This window comes from Bombina bombina, chromosome 11 (assembly GCF_027579735.1).
Source record: "Bombina bombina isolate aBomBom1 chromosome 11, aBomBom1.pri, whole genome shotgun sequence".
Lineage (NCBI taxonomy): Eukaryota > Metazoa > Chordata > Amphibia > Anura > Bombinatoridae > Bombina > Bombina bombina.
The window spans coordinates 154,248,355-154,270,782 of record NC_069509.1 but is presented as its reverse complement, the minus strand read 5'-3'; the positions used below and the strand labels follow the sequence as shown (position 1 = coordinate 154,270,782).

The window sequence follows — 22,428 nt, the reverse complement described above, 5'->3', positions numbered from 1 at the left end:
TGCAACAGTATGTTGTGGTGTACTTAGATGACATCCTCATACACTCACACATACTTGAGGCTCATCGTTCTGATGTTACACAGGTTCTTCAGAGACTACATGAGAACGGCCTGTTTTTTGTAAACTCGAGAAATGTGAGTTCCATCAGACTCAAGTAACCTTCCTAGGCTATGTTATCTCCGTTGCAGGGTTCTCCATGGATCCTGACAAGTTATCTGCAGTTCTGCATTGGCCTCGTCCAGTTGGTCTTCGGTCTATTCAACGTTTTTTGGGGTTCGCCAATTACTATAGAATGTTTATTAAAAACGTTTCTTCCTTGGTCAAACCTATCACAGACATGACCCGTAAAGAGAATGATCCACTCCATTGGTCACCTACTGCCATTAAGGCCTTTGATAGTCTTAAGAACTGCCTTTGCTGTCGCTCCAGTTCTGGCTCATCCTAACCCTGTCCTGCCTTTCGTTCTTGAGGTCGATGCAACTGAGACTGGAGTAGGTGCCCTCTTGTCTAAGCGTCCTACGCCTGATGGTTCCTTGCATCCGTGTGGTTTCTTCTCTAAGAAATTGTCTCCAGTGGAGTGCAATTATGAAATTGGCGACAGGGAATTACTGGCCATAATTTTGGCACTCAAGAAATGGAGGCATCTTCTCGAAGGTACTAGCGTGCCAGTGCTCATTCTTACTGACCACAAGAATTTAATCTATCTATCTGAAGCAAAACGTTTGTCGCACCGACAGGCCAGATTGGCGCTATTTTTGTCTTGGTTTAATTATGTGGTCTCCTACCTGCCTGGTAGTAAGAATGTTAGGGCTGATGCCCTCTCTCGACAATTTTTGCCTCTGTCCAAGGAGGAGTCTGTACCTACTCCAGTTATACCTCCTGACCATATTTTGGCTACCATATGTACTAATTTGGCTTCTCCCTTGGGGGAGGAGATCCTGGCTGTACAAACCAATGCACCTCCTGAGAAACCTTGTGGTAAGTGTTTTGTTCCTGAGAATCTTCAAACTAAACTTTTGCACACTTACCACTATCCTAAAGCTGCAGGTCACCCAGGCAAGAACCAAATGATTTGGTCTGTCACTCGACAATTCTGGTGGCCAGCTCTTCGTTCTGATATTGCTGCGTATGTTGCCTCCTGCTCAGTTTGTGCACAGAATAAGACGCCTCAGCGTCTTCCTGTGGGTCTTCTTCAACCTATTGCTAATGGTGAGCGTCCTTGTACACATCTTTCCATGGACTTCATTGTCGAGCTCCCTGTTTCCAATGGCAATACTGTTATCCTTATGGTGGTTGACCGTTTTTCTAAAATGTCACATTGCATTCCCTTGAAGAAGTTGCCTACCGCTCAGGAGCTTGCTTCAATTTTTGCCCGGGAGGTCTTCCGTTTACATGGGTTACCCAAGGAGATAGTGTTGGACCGGGTTAGCCAGCTTGTCTCCAGATTTTGGTGTTCCTTTTGTGCTCAAATGGGGATCCAGCTTTCCTTCTCCTCGGCATATCACCCTCAATCCAATGGGGCTGCGGAACGGTCTAATCAAGCTCTGGAACAGTTCCTCCGTTGCTATGTCTCAGATCACCACAATAATTGGTCTGAACTGTTACCTTGGGCAGAGTTTGCTCGTAATAATGCTATTAATGCTTCCTCCAAGTTATCCCCGTTCATGGCAAATTATGGGTTTCAACCATCCTTGTTACCTGATTCATTCATGTCTCAGGGTATTCCGGCTTTGGAGGAGCATCTCCGGCAACTCTGTTCCCCATGGGTGCATATTCAGGATTGCCTTCATCGTTCTATGCAGCGCCAAAAGTTCCAGGCTGATCATAGGCGTCTGCCCTCGCCTTCCTACCAGGTTGGTGAGAGAGTTTGGCTGTCCTCCCGCAACTTGAACCTTCGTGTGCCTTCAAATAACCTGGCTTCCTGTTATGTTGGTCCTTTTCGAATACTCCGACAGGGTCAATCCTGTGGCCTACGCTCTTGACCTTCCTCCTGCAATGCGCATCTCCAATATTTTTCATGTCTCCCTCTTGAAACCATTGGTTTGTAATCGGTTTACCACTGTGTTGCCTCGCCCTTGTCCTATCTTTGTTGACAACCATGAGTAGTATGAGGTCAGCAGCATTATTGACTCTTGTATTTCCAGGGGCCGTGTACAGTATTTGGTTCACTGGAGGGGCTATGGTCCGGAGGAGTGTTCATGGGTTCCATCCTCTGATGTTCATGCTCACGCTCTCCTCCGTGCCTTCCAAGCGCCTGTCTCCCCAATAAGCCTTTTGTCCTCCCGCGGGGAGGGGTCGTTGAGGGGAGGGTACTTTCAGGGTTTTTTCCCTGTTTTGTTTGCCATGTGCTGCTGGCAGCCATTTTGCTCACCTCTCTTGCTGACTCTGGTGCATACTGTTTGATGCTGCTCATTTACTGCACTTCCTTTTATGGCCAGACTGGTGTACATCATCCGTGTAAGACGAGATTCAGTCTCAGAATTGTGATGTCATCACTTATTATTTAAAGGGCCTCTGTTCAGTATGCTTTGCCCTTGTGTTGTCTCAGACCTGTTTGTGAGAGCTCCTGTGTATTACCTGGCTGTCTAACGTCCCTCCTGGCTCCTGATCTCTGGCTTGTTCCTGACTCAGCTGTTCTCCTTGTTCCTGATTCCGGCTCGTCTGACTACTTGCTTTGGCTCCTGACTCGGCTTGTCTGACTACCATCTCTAGTTTTGATTCCTGGCTTGTTATTTGTCTTGTGGACTTTTTATTATTTTTTGCTATTAATAAAGGTGTGATTATTTTTGCACTTCTCGTCTCAGTCTGATTCCTGGCACCCTGACAGCATCCTACATAAAAAGCTCTAGTATGGGAACACAATGAGTAGCAAATGATAATAAGTGCGGATATACATCCTACATAAAAAGCTCTAGTATGGGAACACAATGAGTAGCAGATGATAATGAGTGTGGATATGCATCCTACATAAAAAGCTCTAGTATAGGAACACAATGAGTAACAAATGATAATGAGTGTGGATATACATCCTACATAAAAAGCTCTAGTATGGGAACACAATGAGTAACAAATGATAATGAGTGTGGATATACATCCTACATGAAAAGCTCTAGTATGGGAACACAATGAGTAACAAATGATAATGAGTGTGGATATGCATCCTACATAAAAAGCTCTAGTATGGGAACACAATGAGTAACAAATGATGAGTGTGGATATACAGCCTACATAAAAAAGCTCTAGTATGAGAACACAATGAGTAGCAAATGATAATGAGTGCGGATATACATCCTACATAAAAAGCTCTAGTATGGGAACACAATGTACCATTCTGAGTCCTAGCTTGTAATTTTAATAGTGTGGATATAGTTTTATTTTTGTAATAATTTGAAGTTCATGGTGCTGCTCATTTAAAGGAGAGTTACACAGCAGAAATTTGTCTGGCTGGAAATATTTGTGCCTGAAAACTTTCTGCCTGGTGCTGCATATCTTTCTATAAACTGGCTAAAGAATTAAAGTTATGCTGTTTGGGTGTAATACCTGTTTGTTGTTTCTCTCTCTCGCCCCCTCCATCTCTCTCCCACTCTCTCTCCCCCTCCCTCTCTCCCTCTCTCCCCCCTCCCCCCCTCTCTCTCCTCCCCCCTCCCCCCTCTCTCTCCCCTCCCTCTCTCTATTCCCCCTCTCCCACTCTCTCTCCCACTCCCTCTCTCTCTCCCCTCCCTCCCACTCTCTCCCCCCCTCTCCTCTCCCCTCCCTCCCACTCTCTCCCCCCCTTCTCTTTCTCTATCTCCTCCCTCTCCCACTCCCCCCTCTCTCTCTCTCTCCCCCACCTCTGCCTCTCTCTATCTCTCCCTCTCTCCCCCCTCTCTTTCTCCTTCTCTCTCTCCCTCCTCTCTCTTTCTCCACACCTATCCTTCTTTCTCTCTCCCTCCTCTCTCTCTCTCTCTCTCTCTCTCTCTCCCCACCACTTCCTCTCTCCCCCTCTCTTTCTCCTGCTCTCTCCCCCTCTCTCTTTCTCCTGCTCTCTCCCTCCTTTCTCTATCTCTCTCTCCCTCCTCTCTCTCTCCCCACCTCTCCTTCTCTCTCTCCCTCCTCTCTCTCTCCGCACCTCTCCCTCTCTCTCTCTCCCCCCTCTCCCACTCTCTCCCCCCTCTTTCTCATTCTTTATATCTCTCTCCCCCTCTCTCTCTCTCTCTCTCTCTCTCTCTCACACCCCTTTCTCTCTCTCTCTCCCCCTCTCCCACTCTCTCCCCTTCTTTCTCCTTCTTTATCTCTCTCTCTCTCCCCCTCTATCTCTCCCCCCCTCTTTCTCGCTTTCTCTCCATTCACTTCTCTCTCTCCCCTTTTGTAGTTCAATTTCTCTTTAAAGGGACACTGAACCCAATTTTTTTCTTCCGTGACATGACATTTTAAGCAACTTTGGAATTGCAACAAACTAAAATACTGATAACAAAAAAAAATGCGACCCCCCCCCCCCCACAAGTGCACTAATACTGGAAATCCTACTTTGAAGAGAACTCAAAAATAAACCATTTTCGTCTGTAATATTAAGGACTATTTGGTGATTGTATCAATTCTCCAGTTTTTGTTCACATTTTTTTATCAGTATTTGAAAGAAAATTCCAGCAGGTAAGTTTTTTTTTAAGGTAGTTAGGATTTTTTTTTGTAAATGTAGGGGTATTTTAATTTGGGTTAAGTTAGGGAGTGTAAGGTTAGGGGTTTTAGATGTAAGTTTATTACTTTGCTTTGTGGGGGGTGGCAGTTTAGGGGTTAATAGTTTATTTAGGTACTTTGCGTTGTGGGTGGGTGGGTGGTGGCGGTTTAGGGGTAAATATTTTATTGATGTAGTTTGCGATGTGGGGGGATGGCGATTTATGGGTTAATCGTTTATGTAGTTTGCAATGTGGGGGGATGGAGGTTTAGGGGTTATTAAGCTAGGGGCTTATAGTAGGGTGTTAGTTTTTTTTACTCCATTGATTTCTAAGGAAATGTGAAAATGCAATGTAGTTTGCGCGACAAACCCTGGGTAGCGGTTGCTGATTGGTGACTACATATAATTTGAAATATAATTGTATGTTCTGTCTGAATCACAAAAAAAAATATTTGGGTTTCATATTCTTTTAAAGCCAATTAGAAAAAGATGTGTAACAGGATTAGCCTTCAGAAGTCTGCAGTGCGCCTTTTAATTTCTACGAATTAGAAAAAAAACGCAATTTTCAGAGCTAAATTACTTGAAAAAGGGATCAAATAAAGTATTAAAGGATATTGTTATTTTACAACATATAACTAAATATCTTATATTAAAATCTCAAACGGGCATATTTATTAAGCTCCGTATGGAGCGTAAAGCCCCGTGTTTCCTGGAGGCTTGCCAGAAACACAAATTATGAAGCAACGATCTAAAGACCGCTGCTCCATAACCTATGCGCCTGCTCTGAGGCGGTGGACAGAACTTGCAAGAAATCAACCCGATCGAATACGATCGGGTTGATTGACACCCCCTGCTAGCGGCCAATCTGCAGGGGGCGGCTTTGCACCAGCAGTTCACAAGAACTGCTGGTTCAATGATAAATGCCGACAGCGTACGCTGTTGCCATTTATCGATGTACGACGGACATGATCCGCAATATCGGATCATGTCCGTCCGCACATTGTTAAATAGGCCCCAAAGTGTCTTCTGCACACTAGATTTTTCTTTGCATAAATGTTTTGTAGATGATCCATTTATATAGCCCACCTGGGTGTGTTATTGTAACAATGTATAGTTTTTGCTTATATTTTTTTAATAACATTGTGATGATTTTCAGACTCCTAATCAAGCCCACAATGTCAGATGTATACTGATGTCTACAGATTCCTGCTGACTACTGTTTGTGATATCTGTCTTTTTATATGCAAGGAATTGGGGAAGGGGGGAGTTGTTGCACTTTTTGTTTTCCTAGCCCCTTTCAATGGGAGTCTCAGCCTAACCTCATCATGGAGCTTCTAAGTACGTTTTTAAAAGGTTTTATACTGGAATTTAGATCAGTTTCTGTGCATATTATTCTTTATAGTAGTGTCTATTACATGCAGTTACATGAAAAGTGGTGTTTACTGTCCCTTTAAGCACTGTCCTGTTCAAGGACATATTGCCTAATATTTCATCAGCAGGTATGATCAATTCACCTCATTATGGACCTGACACTATATAAAGCTCTCAGCAAGGGAAAGATTATCTAAAAAGATGTCAATGCTACAAAATCTTTTATGGGATTCTGTAACAGCAAAATCAAACTTAAAGGACCAGAAAATACTGTAGACTCGAATAACGCTTAAGTAAACAATACAAAGACAATGCAGTAGCACTTACTTTGAATTTGAAAAGAACAGTAGAATATTTTCTGTTAAACGTTAAATTTAAAGGGACAGTCTAGTTGAACATTTGTATTGTTTAAAAAGATAGATAATCCCTTTATTACCCATTCCGCAGTTTTGCATAACCAACACAGTTATAGAAATATGCTTTTTACTTCTGTGATTATCCTGTATCTAAGCTTCTGCAGACTGCCCCCTTATCTCAGATCTTTTGACACACTTGCATTTTAACCAATCAGCACTGTCTAGCTGCGAACAACTGTCAAAATTCACTGAGATAAGAGGTGACTTTCGAGGGTTTAGAAATCAGCATATGAGTCTACCTAGCTTTCAACAAAGAACACAAAGAGAACAAAACAAATTTGATGATAAAAGTAAATTGGAAAGTTGTTTAAAATTGTATGCCCTATCTTAATCATGAAAGTTTAATTTTGACTTAACTGTCCCTTTAACGACCAGCGCCATACCCTGTACGATGCTGGTCGTTATGCCCTGGGCTTCTCACTGCCGTGATCTCGCTCAAAATCGTGAGATTGCGCTATTTCTGCATGCCCCACGAGTGGGGCACTGCAGAAATAGATTTGCAGAGTTATCGATGCAGAGAGGGCCACAGCGGTACAGCTGTAGTGCCAATCGTTGGTGGGTGTGAGTGTAATGAGGGAGGAGGGTGGGTGGCCCCTTGCTGGAGGAGACAGGAGGAGTGCGGGAGTGGGTGGGACCGCTACACCACGCAACACGTTAGGGAAAAAAAGCAACCTTTTATTTTAGTACTGGCAGACTTTCTGCCAGTACTTAAGATGGGGGTGACCTTTGGGGTGGGGGAGGGAATAGAGCTGTTTGAGAGGGGTCAGGGAGGGATCAGGGGTGGGATGTGTCAGGTGTGAGGCTGAGCTCTACATTAAAGCTAAAATTAACCCTACAAGCTACCTAATTAACCCCTTCTCTGCTGGGCATAATACAAGTGTGGTGCCCAGCGACATTTAGTGGCCTTCTAATTACCAAAAAGCAATGCCAAAGCCATATATGTCTGCTATTTCTGAACAAAGGGGATCCCAGAGAAGCATTTACATCAAATTTGTGCCATAATTGCACAAGCTGTTTGTAAATAATTTCAGTGAGAAACCTACAATTTTGATAAAAAAATTATTTGATCGCATTTGGCGGTGAAATGGTGGCATAAAATATACCAAAATGGGCCTAGATGAATACTTTGGGTTGTCCACTAAAAAAAATATATAGTTTTGATAGGTAAATATAAAAAAATGCTCTATTTCTGTTTAAATGTAGTGATGACAAAAATGCTAAAAATGCTCTGGTCGTTTAGGGAAGTTTTTGTCTGAAATGCCCAGTCCTTAAGGGGTTAATCCAATCAACCAATCACAAAACTCATATACATATATACTGAGCACTGTTGCACGTGCTCAGTAGGAGCTGGAGCCTTAGAAAGTGTGCACATTTTGATAATGGAAGTATATTGGAAAGTTTTTTTTAAAATTGAAACTTACATTTTGATGTAAGTGGCCCTTTAAGTGCTGTGTATTTTCCTAAATGGTGTAAATAAAACACCTAGATTACCGCGTTCGTGTTTTAACACTGAAAAAAATTGTAATTTCAGCATTAAAACAGCACCGCATCCATTACAAGTCTTGTCGGTATAACTGTACCGCAAGCCTTTTAGCTTGTAGCGCAACGTCAGTCCCGCACTCGTAAAAATTAAATTTTTTTTAATGGGACTTCCATAGCGCAGCCATTACGAGTTTTGCGCTAAGGCTAAAAAGCTTGCGTTCCAGCCTATACCGACACAATCCATTTCGCCATCTGAGAGCAGTAGTTATGAGTTTTACCCACAAAACTGTAACATAAAACTCATAACTAAAGTGTTACAAAGTACACTATTAACCCCTAAACCGAGACCCTCCCGAATCGCGAACACTATATTAAATTTATTAACTCCTAATCTGCCTATCCCGACATCACCGGCCCTAATAAAATTTATTAACCCCTATTCCGCCGCTCCCTGACATCGTCACCACTATAATAAAGTTATTACCCCCTAAACCGCCGCCCTCCCACATCGCAAACACTATATTAAATCTTACCTGTCAAATTAAAAAAACTAAGTTTAAACTAACAATTAAACTGATATAACTATTAAACTAAAATTAAACTTACTACCAATTAAATAAACTATATCACACATTAAAAAAATCCTAACACTACTATAAAAATTACAAGCTAATTACAAAAAATACTAAATTACAAAAAATAACAAACACTAAATTACGAAAAATAACAAACAAAATTTTCAAAAATAAAAAAGAATTACACCTAATCTAATAGCCCTATAAAAATTAAAAAGCCCACCCAAAAAAACCTCTATCCTACAATAAACTACCAATAGCCCTTAAAAGGGTCTTTTGTATGGCATTGCACTAGGTTAAACAGCTCTTTTACCTGTAAAAAAAAACACAAAGACCCCCCAACAGTAAAACTCACCACCCAACCAACCCCCCAAAATAAAAAAAACCTAACTCTAACAAAAACCTAAGCTATCCATTGCACTGAAAAGGGCATTTGTATGGGCATTGCCCTTAAAAGGGCATTTAGCTCTTTAATGAAAAGCCCAAACCCTAAACTAAAAAAAAACAACCCAAAAAGTTTAAAAAATCCTAACCCCCAAAGATCTACTTACAGTTGTTGAAGTCTCGCTTGAACGATCTTCATCCCGGTGGCTCCATCTTCATCCAGCCGGCTCAATCTTCATCCAGGAGGCATCCAGGAGGCAGAACGGTGATGCACAGAGGTGAAGGTCCAGGGGAAGGTCCAAGGCGGAGGTCCAGGCGGAGGTCAAGGCGGATTAAAATTTCTCAGCCAATAGGAATGCAATTGTACCCCCAGTATAAAAGGTACCTTGCATTTCAATCCTCAGTATGTGGCGGACGATCGCATGAAGAGAACCTCCACGTCGGATCAATGGACCTCTGCATGGACTACCGCCTTGGACCTCCGCCTGGACCTCTGCACATCGCCGCTCTGCCTCCGCAGGGATGAAGAAGATGCCGGTCCCACAATGGATGAAGATGGAGCTGCCGGGATGAAGTTAATTCAAGCGGGACTTCAACAACTGTAAGTGGATCTTCGGGGGTTAGTGTTAGGATTTTTTAAACTTTTTTGGGTAGATTTTTTTTTAGTTTGGGGTCTGGGCTTTTCTTAAAAGAGCTAAATGCCCTTTTCAAGGCAATGCAAAGAGCTATTTTGATAGGGCTATTATATTAGGTTTAATTAGTTTAAATATCTGTAATTTGTTTATTATTTTATGTAATTTAGTGTTTGTTTGTTTTTTGTACTTTAGCTAATTTAATTTAGGTAATTGTATTTAATTTAGTTAATTTATTTTTTAGTTTAGTTAATTAATTTAGTTAATTTTTTTTTTTTAGTTTTGTATTTATTTTAGCTAGGTAGTTATTAAATAGTTAATAACTATTTAATAACTATTCTACCTAGTTAAAATAAATACAAACTTGCCTGTAAAATAAAAGTAAACCCTATGGCCTAGATTTGGAGTTCGGCGGTAAAAGGGCTGTTAACGCTCCGCGGGCTTTTTTCTGGCCGCACCATAAAATTAACTCTGGTATCGAGAGTTTAAACAAATGCTGCGTTAGGCTCCAAAAAAGGAGCGTAGAGCATTTTTACCGCAAAAGCAACTCTCGATACCAGAGTTGCTTACGGACGCGGCCGGCCTCAAAAACGTGCTCGTGCACGATTCCCCCATAGGAAACAATGGGGCTGTTTGAGCTGAAAAAAAACCTAACACCTGCAAAAAAGCAGCGTTCAGCTCCTAACGCAGCCCCATTGTTTGCTATGGGGAAACACTTCCTACGTCTGCACCTAACACTCTAACATGTACCCCGAGTCTAAACACCCCTAGCCTTACACTTATTAACCCCTAATCTGCCGCCCCCGCTATCGCTGACCCCTGCATATTTTTTTTAACCCCTAATCTGCCGCTCCGTAAACCGCCGCAACCTACGTTATCCCTATGTACCCCTAATCTGCTACCCCTAACACCGCCGACCCCTATATTATATTTATTAACCCCTAACCTGCCCCCCACAACGTCGCCGACACCTGCCTACACTTATTAACCCCTAATCTGCCGAGCGGACCTGAGCGCTACTATAATAAAGTTATTAACCCCTAATCCACCTCACTAACCCTATCATAAATAGTATTAACCCCTAATCTGCCCTCCCTAACATCGCCGACACCTAACTTCAATTATTAACCCCTAATCTTCCGATCGGAGCTCACCGCTATTCTAATAAATGGATTAACCCCTAAAGCTAAGTCTAACCCTAACACTAACACCCCCCTAAGTTAAATATAATATTTATCTAACGAAATAAATTAACTCTTATTAAATAACTTATTCCTATTTAAAGCTAAATACTTACCTGTAAAATAAATCCTAATATAGCTACAATATAAATTATAATTATATTATAGCTATTTTAGGATTAATATTTATTTTACAGGCAACTTTGTAATTATTTTAACCAGGTACAATAGCTATTAAATAGTTAAGAACTATTTAATAGTTACCTAGTTAAAATAATAACAAATTTACCTGTAAAATAAATCCTAACCTAAGTTATAATTAAACCTAACACTACCCTATCAATAAAATAATTAAATAAACTACCTACAATTACCTACAATTAACCTAACACTACACTATCAATAAATTAATTAAACACAATTCCTACAAATAAATACAATTAAATAAACTAGCTAAAGTACAAAAAATAAAAAAGAACTAAGTTACAGAAAATAAAAAAATATTTACAAACATAAGAAAAATATTACAACAATTTTAAACTAATTACACCTACTCTAAGCCCCCTAATAAAATAACAAAGCCCCCCAAAATAAAAAATTCCCTACCCTATTCTAAATTAAAAAAGTTACAAGCTCTTTTACCTTACCAGCCCTGAACAGGGCCCTTTGCGGGGCATGCCCCAAGAATTTCAGCTCTTTTGCCTGTAAAAAAAAACATACAATACCCCCCCCCCCAACATTACAACCCACCACCCACATACCCCTAATCTAACCCAAACCCCCCTTAAATAAACCTAACACTAAGCCCCTGAAGATCTTCCTACCTTGTCTTCACCATCCAGGTATCACCGATCCGTCCTGGCTCCAAGATCTTCATCCAACCCAAGCGGGGGTTGGCGATCCATAATCCGGTCCAGAAGAGGCTCCAAAGTCTTCCTCCTATCCGGCAAGAAGAGGACATCCGGACCGGCAAACATCTTCTCCAAGCGGCATCTTCGATCTTCTTCCATCCGGAGCGAAGCGGCAGGATCCTGAAGACCTCCAGCGCGGAACATCCATCCCGACCGACGACTGAACGACGAATGACTGTTCCTTTAAGGGACGTCATCCAAGATGGCGTCCCTCGAATTCCGATTGGCTGATAGGATTCTATCAGCCAATCGGAATTAAGGTAGGAATTTTCTGATTGGCTGATGGAATCAGCCAATCAGAATCAAGTTCAATCCGATTGGCTGATCCAATCAGCCAATCAGATTGAGCTCGCATTCTATTGGCTGTTCCGATCAGCCAATAGAATGCGAGCTCAATCTGATTGGCTGATTGGATCGGCCAATCGGATTGAACTAGATTCTGATTGGCTGATTCCATCAGCCAATCAGAAAATTCCTACCTTAATTCCGATTGGCTGATAGAATCCTATCAGCCAATCGGAATTCGAGGGACGCCATCTTGGATGACGTCCCTTAAAGGAACAGTCATTCGTCGTTCAGTCGTCGGTCCGGATGGATGTTCCACGCTGGAGGTCTTCAGGATCCTGCCGCTTCGCTCCGGATGGAAGAAGATCGAAGATGCCGCTTGGAGAAGATGTTTGCCGGTCCGGATGTCCTCTTCTTGCCGGATAGGAGGAAGACTTTGGAGCCTCTTCTGGACCGGATTATGGATCGCCAACCCCCGCTTGGGTTGGATGAAGATCTTGGAGCCAGGACGGATCGGTGATACCTGGATGGTGAAGACAAGGTAGGAAGATCTTCAGGGGCTTAGTGTTAGGTTTATTTAAGGGGGGTTTGGGTTAGATTAGGGGTATGTGGGTGGTGGGTTGTAATGTTGGGGGGGGGGTATTGTATGTTTTTTTTTACAGGCAAAAGAGCTGAAATTCTTGGGGCATGCCCCGCAAAGGGCCCTGTTCAGGGCTGGTAAGGTAAAAGAGCTTGTAACTTTTTTAATTTAGAATAGGGTAGGGAATTTTTTATTTTCGGGGGCTTTGTTATTTTATTAGGGGGCTTAGAGTAGGTGTAATTAGTTTAAAATTGTTGTAATATTTTTCTTATGTTTGTAAATATTTTTTTATTTTCTGTAACTTAGTTCTTTTTTATTTTTTGTACTTTAGCTAGTTTATTTAATTGTATTTATTTGTAGGAATTGTGTTTAATTAATTTATTGATAGTGTAGTGTTAGGTTAATTGTAGGTAATTGTAGGTAGTTTATTTAATTATTTTATTGATAGGGTAGTGTTAGGTTTAATTATAACTTAGGTTAGGATTTATTTTACAGGTAAATTTGTTATTATTTTAACTAGGTAACTATTAAATAGTTCTTAACTATTTAATAGCTATTTTACCTGGTTAAAATAATAACAAAGTTGCCTGTAAAATAAATATTAATCCTAAAATAGCTATAATATAATTATAATTTATATTGTAGCTATATTATGATTTATTTTACAGGTAAGTATTTAGCTTTAAATAGGAATAATTTATTTAATAAGAGTTAATTTATTTCGTTAGATAAAAATTATATTTAACTTAGGGGGGTGTTAGTGTTAGGGTTAGACTTAGCTTTAGGGGTTAATACATTTATTAGAATAGCGGTGAGCTCCGGTCGGCAGATTAGGGGTTAATAATTGAAGTTAGGTGTCGGCGATGTTAGGGAGGGCAGATTAGGGGTTAATACTATTTATGATAGGGTTAGTGAGGCGGATTAGGGGTTAATACATTTATTATAGTAGCGCTCAGGTCCGCTCGGCAGATTAGGGGTTAATAAGTGTAGGCAGGTGTCGGCGACGTTGAGGGGGGCAGATTAGGGTTTAATAAATATAATATAGGGGTCGGCGATGTTAGGGCAGCAGATTAGGGGTACATAGGGATAACGTAGGTGGCGGCGATTTGCGGTCGGAAGATTAGGGGTTAATTATTTTAAGTAGCTGGCGGCGACGTTGTGGGGGGCAAGTTAGGGGTTAATAAATGTAATACAGGGGTCGGCGGGGTTAGGGGCAGCAGATTAGGGGTACATAAGTATAACGTAGGTGGCGGTCGGCAGATTAGGGGTTAAAAATTTTAATAGAGTGACGGCGGTGTGGGGGGACCTCGGTTTAGGGGTACATAGGTAGTTTATGGGTGTTAGTGTACTTTAGGGTACAGTAGTTAAGAGCTTTATAAACCGGCGTTAGCCAGAAAGCTCTTAACTCCTGCTATTTTCAGGCGGCTGGAATCTTGTCGTTAGAGCTCTAACGCTCACTTCAGAAACGACTCTAAATACCAGCGTTAGAAAGATCCCATTGAAAATATAGGCTACGCAAATGGCGTAGGGGGATCTGCGGTATGGAAAAGTCGCGGCTGAAAAGTGAGCGTTAGACCCTTTAATCACTGACTCCAAATACCAGCGGGCGGCCAAAACCAGCGTTAGGAGCCTCTAACGCTGGTTTTGACGGCTACCGCCGAACTCCAAATCTAGGCCTAAGCTAGCTACAATGTAACTATTAGTTATATTGTAGCTATCTTAGGGTTTATTTTACAGGTAAGTATTTAGTTTTAAATAGGAATAATGTAGTTAATGATAGTAATTTTATTTAGATTTATTTTAATTATATTTAAGTTAGGGGGTGTTAGGGTTAGACTTAGGTTTAGGGTTAATACATTTAGTATAGTGGTGGCGACATTGGGGGCTGCAGATTATGGGTTAATAAATGTAGGTAGGTGGCGTCGATGTTAGGGACGGCAGATTAGGGGTTAATAATATTTAAATAATGTTTGCGAGGTGGGAGTGCAGCGTTTTAGGGGTTAATATGTTTATTATAGTGGCGGTGATGTCCGGAGTGGCAGATTAGGAGTTAATAATTTTATTTTAGTGTTTACGATGCGAGAGGGCCTCGGTTTAGCGGTTAATAGGTAGTTTATGGGTGTTAGTGTACTTTTTAGCACTTTAGTTATGAGTTTTATGCTACAGCGTTGTACCATAAAACTCATAACTACTGACTTTTAAATGCGTTAGGACTCTTGACGGGGTAGGGTGTACCGCTCACTTTTTGGCCTCCCAGGTCAGACTCGTAATACCGGCGCTATGGAAGTCCCATAAAAAAAAGACTTTAGGAAGTTTATGTAAGTCGTTTTGCGGTAAGGCCAAAGAAGTGTGCGGTACATCTAAACCTTCAAGACTCGTAATACCAGCGGGCGTAAAAAAAAGCAGCGTTAGGACCTCTTAACGCTGCTTTTTTACCCTAACGCACAACTCGTAATCTAGCCGATTGTATCTACCTGCATGAGGCTGTCTTTTTATACGTTTCCATTAATAAAAGTTACATTTTAATTACAATTTTATCACTATTTCTACATTCATATTTTTGTGTTCAGAGGCATTTCTTTCTTTTCATCCCAATCTAGGGATGTGTTGTTGTTATAAATACAAATTTACCTGTGAAATAAAAATAAAACCTAAGATAGCTACAATGTAACTATTAGTTATATGGATAGCTTAGGTTTTATTTCACAGGTAAGTATGTATTTAGTTTTAAATAGGTATTATTTAGTTATTAATTGTAACTTCATTTTAGCTCTATTTTAATTATGTTAAAGTTAGGGGGTGTTAGGTTTAGGGTTAGGTTTACGGTTATGGTTAGGGTTACGTTAGGTTAGGTTTAGGGGTTAATATAGTTTAATTTAGGTTGTTGCGATGTGGGAGGCCAGAGGTTTAGAGGTTAATAGCTTTATTTAGTTGCAGTGATGTCGGGGAGCAGCGGAATAGTGGTTAATAGATTTATTATAGTGTGGGCGATGTTGGGGTGCAGGGGAATAGGGGTTAATAACTTTAGTATAGTGGTGGCGATATTGAGAGCAGCAGATTAGGGGTTTATAGCTTTATTTAGCTGGCAGTGATATCGGGAGCGGCAGATTAGGGGTTAATAACATGATGTAGGTGTCTGCGATGGCGGGGGCAGCAGATTAGGGGTGCTTAGATTTAGGGTTTATGTTAGGGTGTTAGGTTTAAACGTTACTTCTTTTTTTCCCCCATAGACATCAATGCGTTACAGAGCTTTTCATTCCGCAATCGCAGGTGTTAGGCTTTTTTCTGACCCCCATTGATGTCTATGGGGAAAGCGTGCACGAGCACGTCAAAACAGAGCTTGGATTGTGTGCGGTATGGAACTCAAAGCAATCATATCTCACGCACAAGCCATCTGTTTGAAAACTTGTAATGGCTGCTCTATAGAGGGTTAAATAACGCAACTTTTGTTGCGTTCGTTAATTTCCCTATAGCACGCATAACTCGTAATCTAGGTGTCTGTATGTGAATGAGAAACACATGAATTATAGTACTCAATACAATTATCAGTTTAAAAATCCTACTGAATATACAACGTGAAAATTGTAATCAAGCTGCACATTTAAAATCATAGTAGTACAAACTGAAATTCATATTAAATGTTGCAAAATGTGAATTTAAATAATGCCACATTTCAGGATCAGCCTGCAAAATTTAAAGAATCAGGTCCTATCTCATTAAAATAAATAACAGAAATCTAAAGATAAATTATGCAACAACCAAATGTAATAATCGTAAAAATAATAATAATAATAATAAACTTTCTTTGAACCAAATTTGCCTTTTACTGTATTTCATGCCAAGTTAGTTACGTGGTTAAGAGTTAAACATCAGAGATCAGGGTTTTCAGTTTACTTTAATAGAATAAAACTGCCTCTCGTACGCTTATCTTTCAATCTTTCTTTGTTTAAATGACTCATATGGTCATAGTTAGTCACCAAGTTAAAGGACTATTAAATACAGTAGAATTGCATAATCAACAAGTTTGTTCCATACCTATAACCTAATACTGAAATCACATGGGGAAGGACATATTACAAAAATGCTATTTAAATGGAATAAGGTTAAGATTCCTGTAGATAGGGAAAAGATTATGCATAGTATGACTCTTGTAACCAAAACAGCGGCTTCTATCAGTTGGAGAGAAGCACATATGAATATACTAAATATGGCTTACCTTACCCCAGCTAGAATGGCCAAGTGGGCGCAGGATAAAGGGAAGTGCTATAAATGTGGATGGAAAAATACGGATCTAGTTTATTGTCTCTGGGCATGTCTAAAAACGTATCAATTTTGGCAAAAAGTTAATTTTTGGTGTATGAAGATATTGCGGACTCGGTTTAAATTGGATTCTATGCAAATAATCTTCCTACGTAACTATACAGTTAATATACCCAATACAAATAACCGATAATAATAATAATAATAATAATATTAGATTTGTTAACACACTTATCCTGATAGGGAGGAACTTGATATTGAAGAACTGGAAAGGACTTAAAGGACCTACAATATCAGAGTTTATTAATAATGTTCAATACCAGATGATCTCCGAACAGTTTTATCTAAAAAAAAACAAATAATAAGCAAATTGGTCGGTACTTTAGTAAATGGAGAGCGTTTGTTGACTCGGATCCATTAGGGTTACAACGACAGGCAGTGTCATATTTTAAAACCTCCAGTTGGGTCAGACCACAGATAAATGTAGGGGAAATACCTGGTACATGGTTTCTAGAAGATTAGGTGATGGTAGAGATATATGAGAAGAACTGACCCCTGGTGCTTTTTTTCTCTCTTTCTTTCTCCCTTCCTTGGATACTTATAAATAGAGTGTTGTATTGCTCTTCACATTAGGAATTATTTAATTATTGTAAAAATTGAGAAAGAATTTATATTGTATCAGGCATTTTTGTACAGAATCTATGACATGTACTTTTGTTATATTGTGTCATTGTAAATCTGGCATATTGTTTTGTTTATGGTATGAGGAGAGCTGCGTCTCTAAATAACCATAACTATTTTGTTTGGTCAGATGTAAATGTAATATCTGACATACTGATTGTTCATATGTAAAAATCTAATAAACATTTAAAAAAAAAAAAAAAAAGAAGTTTGTTCCATTTTCCTTCCCCCTGCACCATGTGTTAGCCATCAGCCAATCACAAAACACATATGTATAAATTGTGATCTCTTGCACATGCTCAGTAGGATCATATGCATTAGAAAGTGTGTATGTAAAAAAAATGTGCACAATTTGATCATGGAAATTAATTGGAAAGTTGTTTAAAATTGCATAAATCATGATAGTTTAATATTGATTTTTGAGTCCCTTTAAAAGCCTTGATATATTTATATAAAATGTTTAGTTATTTGTAATGAAACAACATTGCATTGTGCTTTCATTTATTATTTTGTTCCCTTTTCATGTAATTTAGCTGTGAAAAAAAGTGGATTTTATAATTCTCAAAGATGGCAAAATACCCTGCTAACGTTTTAAGACTAACCCTGCTACTTATATTTCCCGAATGGATTTTAGCAGATAACAACAGAAAAACAAATAACTTTATACTAATTTTATGTCAGTGCACAGTTTTGAAACCCTGATTGTCTCTTCTTGATAAGGCAAAAGGTGGATGTTACTTTGTTTTAAAAACGTTAAGACCTGGCTGATACGTTATTTTATAGCAGCATAACAGAAATGCCATTACAAGGTGTGTTTACTGTCCCTTTAAGGAAGTCAGTAATAAGGAAATAACAATATAATACAGAGTATAAAAAAGTTCAAGGTTTCTCTTGTCTGAAGATCTTTAATAAAGATTCATAAAACAAAAATGTTCTTAAACCGACATGAAACCCACTTTTATTTTGTGATTCAGATAAAGCATAAGATTTTAAACAACTTTCCAGTTTACTTTTATTATCAAATTTGCTTGATTCTCTTGGTATACTTTGTTGAAAATCAGGGGTGTAAGCTTAGGAGCATGCATGACTGGATCACTATATGGCAGCAGTGTTGCAAGAGCACTAGATGCAGCCATGTTGGGCTTCAAACTAAGCATTTAATAAAGAACACCCTGGGAACAAAGCAGACTTAATAATAGAAGTAAATTTGATACATTTTTTTAATTGAATGCTCTGAATCACAAATCAAAATGTTTGGGTTTCATATCCCTTTAAGAAATGGCTGAATAGAATGTTATAGGGTCAGGATTCTGCATCCTACAGGATCCCCTCCAGCTTCCCTCTGATTAAAGGGACAGTCAACTCAAACATTTTTACTGTTTAAAAAGATAGATAATCCCTTTATTACCCATTCCCCAGTTTTGCATAACCAACACTGTTATATTAAGACACATTTTACCTCTGTGATTACCTTGTATCTAAACCTCTTTTGGTAGCCCCCTGATCACATGACTTTTTATTTATTATTTATTGACTTGCATTTTAGCTGTGTTGTGCAGAATCCTCGGGTGTGAGCACAATGTTATCTATATGGCCCATATGAACTAGCAGTCTCCTGTTGTGAAAAGCTAATAAAAAAAAGCATGCGATTAAGAGATTGTCTGTAGTGGCTTAGAAACAGGCAGACATTTAGAGGTTTAAATGTTATAAAGTATATTAATATAACACTGCTGGTTGTGCAAAGCTGGGGAATGGGTAGTAAAGGCGTTATCTATTTTTTTAAACAATAACAATTTTAGTGTTGACTGTTCCTTTAACAGTAATATCCCAGGAATGGATCAATATATTAATAATGAAATTATGTGCAACCAACAGAGTATTTATAACTACATATGCATTTTCCTTTATTATGAATATTACATTGCTGATTAAACGTTAAATACAGTATAGGGATAGATAAAATTAAACTTTCATCATTCAGATAGAGCATGCAATTTTGAGCCACTTTCTAATTCACTCATTGTATCAATTATTCTTTGTTCTCTTTTTTATCTTTATTTGAAAAAGAAAGAATGTAAGCTGCTCTATCTGAATAATTAAAGTTAATGGGACAGTCTAGTCCAAAATAAACTTTCATGATTCATATAGGGCATGTAATTTTAAACAATTTTCCAATTTACTTTTATCACCAATTTTGCTTTGTTCTCTTGGTATTCTTAGTTGAAAGCTTAACCTAGGAGGTTCATATGCTAATTTCTTAGACCTTGAAGGCCACCTCTTTTCAGAATGCATTTTAACAGTTTTTCACCACTAGATGGTGTTAGTTCATGTTTTTCATATAGATAACACTGTGCTCATGCACGTGAAGTTATCTGGGAGCTAGCACTGATTGGCTAAACTGCAAGTCTGTCAAAAGAACTGAAATAAAGGGGCGTTTTGCAAAGGCTTAGATACAGGATAATCACAGAGGTAAAAAGTATATAAATATAACTGTGTTGGTTATGCAAAACTGGGGAGTGGGTAATAAAGGGATTATCTATCTATTAAAACAATAAAAATTCTGGTGTAGACTGTCCCTTTAAATTTTGACTAGACTGTTCCTTTAAACCTTGATTGATATCTTTGCCATAAAATGCATGGCCAACCCTTTCTGATAAACAGATTGCAACATAACTGTGAGTTGCTCTACAATACATTCAGTGCTGACTGAACAGCCTGGTAAGGTGACTTGTTGTAAGGAAGGACATTGTAATGTAATTTTCCTTTATGTGTTCTCAATGACACATTTTACCTTCTGGGGTGTATTAAACTGTTTATAAATAGCTCCTTTAGCTTTATTTTGATATTTTAAATATTTTTTTTCCTGCTGCACTCAAGAATACTGAACATTTCTGTACATATGTACTTGTTAATGAAAATCTATGTAAACAAGAATGTTTAAAGCAATAACAATCCCAGTGGGGTAGGAGAGAGAGGTTCTAAAATGTTAATTTTTCCATTGTCCTTTCTAAGGGCTTGATATTCAAAACCTCGCCACTCAGGTAAGATATCCTACAAAGTCTCGTCGATATAGTGAGGCACTTAAAAAAATTTAGAAACACAAATTTTATCTTGAGACGTGTTTATTTTATTATGTAGTGTTCTTTATGTAAAACAGAGACTCCTATATTACATAACAAGGTCTAAAAAAAATCCCAAAGATTTTGTGTAATCTCTCTCCACGCAGGCAAGGTTTTGAATATCAGGCCCTAAGTATGTAGCTTTGAGAAATAAGTTAGAAATAATTTAAGGGGGACTTTGTGTATCTATCGATAAATAAGATAATGAAGTCTGCTCTCCCTGCAAGCGTAGCCTATTTGATTGTGTTGTGATTTCTATTAGAAAAATAGCTATTTCATTCATAAAAATAAACTTAAAGGCACAAATTCCCATTCATTTTAAGTTTTGCGCTGGTATAACAAGTCTCAATGGAAATACATTATAGGGAAAACAGTTTTAAAGTATACTGTCCATTTTAGCACATATTTAAATCCAATGTGTGTAAGCATAATAAAAGCATTGCATTATTTATGTTAATCAGAGATATAAGCAATACAATACCTAACTCACAGGTATCACATACCACATACATATGTAAATATTTATAAACAATAATTTACACTCCAAAAAAATAATCAGATGAAATGTAAGTGGTCAAAAGCATTTTGTAAATGTTAAGATAAAAAGATACATCACATGCCACCTCCAAATTTAATTAACTGTGCCTTAAAAAAAATGTAACATTAAAAATAAGTCTCTTGTTAGTTAAAAAAAACAGTAGTTGTCTATTACTACATAGCTTTAGAATTAAGTACTGAATAAATAATGACATCTCTTTAAGATCAGAATCCTAAATTCATTAGAATTTCTCCCAGCAGTAAGGATCATCATTTAGTAAAATAAACTCTGAAAATGAACTTACTTTATTAGTTCCTTCACCGCAGCCACCTACATTTCCATCTGTACAGGCAGCTGCTAGGCAGCTTTGTTCACTTCTGTGTTTTCTCCTCAAAGACTATTTTATTATGAGCACGTAGTTCGTTGTTAACCAGAGTAATCCAGCCCATATTGGCAAACAACCTATTTCTTTTCCTGTAGTTAGCAAATCACTAACACTGACATAAAAGGGCTGGAACTACTCAATATATTCATTTACAAAGCTTTTTTTATTATTATTATTATTTTAGTATTCTCGTTTTATGATTTTACTATCAGCATTTAAAGTGACACAGATGCTCAAAATCTATTTACCCATAAAGGGCTAGGTTACAAGTGGCATGCCTATTTTGCGATCACGGTTATCTTCTCTAGAAGGTTTTTTGCGCACATCGAGTAGCACGCGTATTACAAGTTGAAAGTAAAAAAGGTTTTGCACAAGCGCTAAAATGATGCGCACGAAAAGCTAAATTTGAATATCACAAACTCGCTAACGTATTCCACCATATACATATATACACACATATAAATACATTTGTACACACATATAAACATATATACATAGACATATTTAGACATGTACAGTATGTATCTCTTTGTTAAAGCCCTTTAGATGCCTTTTACCTTAGACCTCATTTTTTTGAGCCCTTATAACATTTGAATGCAATTTTTAAAATTATTTAATTAGATAGTGTTATTAGTCACACCACCATGTTGTCTCTTTGTCACATCACCAAGTTGTCTCTTACTCTTAGTCACACCACCATGTTGTATTTTTCTTAATACTTTTAGTCACATCACCATGTTGTCTCTTACTCTTAGTCACATCACCATGTTGTCTCTTACTCTTAGTCACACCATCATGTTTTCTCTTTCTCTTAGTCACATCACCATGTTGTCTCTTACTCTTAGTCACACCACCATGTTGTCTCTTACTCTTAGTCACACCACCATGTTGTCTCTTACTCTTAGACACACCACCATGTTGTCTCTTTCTCTTAGTCGCATAATCATCACAATGTTGTCTCTTACTCTTAGTCACAG

At 38.6% G+C, this 22,428-nt stretch overlaps 1 protein-coding gene across 1 annotated transcript in view; it reads right to left on the bottom strand.

The window, feature by feature from the left end:
- LOC128641805 (uncharacterized) overlaps positions 1 to 21,455 on the bottom strand; it is a 216,811-nt gene extending 195,356 nt beyond the window's left edge. Inside the window, exon 1 of the mRNA XM_053694344.1 lies at positions 21,371 to 21,455. The gene's annotated coding sequence lies outside the window, so the exon portion shown is untranslated. The remainder of the gene's footprint in view (positions 1 to 21,370) is intronic.
- Positions 21,456 to 22,428: the final 973 nt, after the last annotated feature.